This window comes from Microtus ochrogaster, chromosome 7 (assembly GCF_000317375.1).
Source record: "Microtus ochrogaster isolate Prairie Vole_2 chromosome 7, MicOch1.0, whole genome shotgun sequence".
NCBI classification, from domain to species: Eukaryota; Metazoa; Chordata; class Mammalia; order Rodentia; family Cricetidae; genus Microtus; species Microtus ochrogaster.
In genome coordinates this window covers 78472870-78474307 of record NC_022014.1, presented here as the reverse complement: position 1 = coordinate 78474307, position 1438 = coordinate 78472870, and positions in this window count along the sequence as shown.

Below are 1438 nucleotides of genomic sequence, written 5' to 3'. Positions count from 1 at the left end.
AAAAAAAAAAAAAAATAGCATGCAGGCCTGAGTCTGATGTGGGAATCCTAGCTCTTCCACCTTATTCTTTGGAGCAGGCTCTCTTTATCAAACCCAGAGCTCACTGGTAGGTTAGCCTAGACAGCCAGTTTGCCTGGGGGATACCTGGTTTCTGCTTCCTGAGGCTAGAATTACAGGTGGGCCACCGGCCAACCTGGCATTTCCTGGGTTTCTGGGGATCCAAACCCCAGTCCTCATGCTTGCTCAGAAAGTGCTTTACCCACTGAGCTGTCTCCCATCTCCATCTAATTGGATAAACTTTTTACCCTATCAGTCCGAACCTCAGGGCAGTGCTGGGCAGGTGGCGGTGTCCATGTGCAGGAACTCAGTCCCCCCCCCCCCCGCCTCTGCACTGGCATTCACAGAGATGCCAGAGGCCGCTTTGGGAAATGCTGCAGCTACTGTTTCACGCAGTATGGATGTGCACATATGTCCGCACATGACCTTCGGTCTTTCTGCCTGTCCTTCTCTTCTCTCCCACCAGGTACGGCCCCAAACGCCTAGGCAGGCCCAGCCTTGCTATTTATCCCCAGAGGACAGGGGCTTGCTTTGGAGAACCCCCACTTCAAGGTACCGCAGTCCTCAGGCACCCCAGGCTTTGGAGCTGGGCACAGGTTTTCCTGCTCTTTGCCCCCACTGAAGCCACCACAGTCAGGAAGGGACCCGCAGATCACCAGCAGGGGTTGTGCAACAGGACGGTCAGGGACAGGCACTCTGTACAGGGTGGCAGGGATACTCTGGAGGCAGAGAAACTTGCCCAGTCATCCTCTCCTATGCCCTAAAGAGACCAGAGGCTGCTCCACTCCCTCTAACCCTGTGGCGGCTGCCCCACCCTCCTGCCACAGGGACAGCAGATTGCTTGGAGGGTGAGGCAGGGACGCACAGTAAGTCCCTGTCCCTTGGACGGTGAGGCGGGGGAACAGATGAAGAAGCAAGCCTGGGAAGGCCAGGTTGCAAGTTGTTGTGGGTGGAACCCACCTTCCAACCAACCAGGGAGTTCAGATGGGGTTTCTGTAGGAGTTTTGGCCTCATGGGGACTTGGGGGTCACCTGACCAGGGACCCTAGTAGCTTTGACTGTCCAGGGTCAGGATCCAAGTACATTTGCCGGTCACTATAGCTTTTGTACTCCAGAGGCACACTCTCTGGCTTCCTTGCGTTTCTCTTCTGGCTTCAGGGCCCAAGAAGTAGGAGTGAGAAGGCAGGGATCCCTCTGGGCTGGAAAGACGACGGACGCCACGGATAAAAGGCGCTTGCAACCAAGCCTGATGATATGAATTCAATTCTCAGGTCTGACTTGATGGGAAGAGAGAGCCAGTTCCCAAAAGTTGTCCTCTAACCTCTCTTCATGCTACTCTTCCAGGGGACTCACACTTGGTTCCCAGAACCGACATTAGGCAG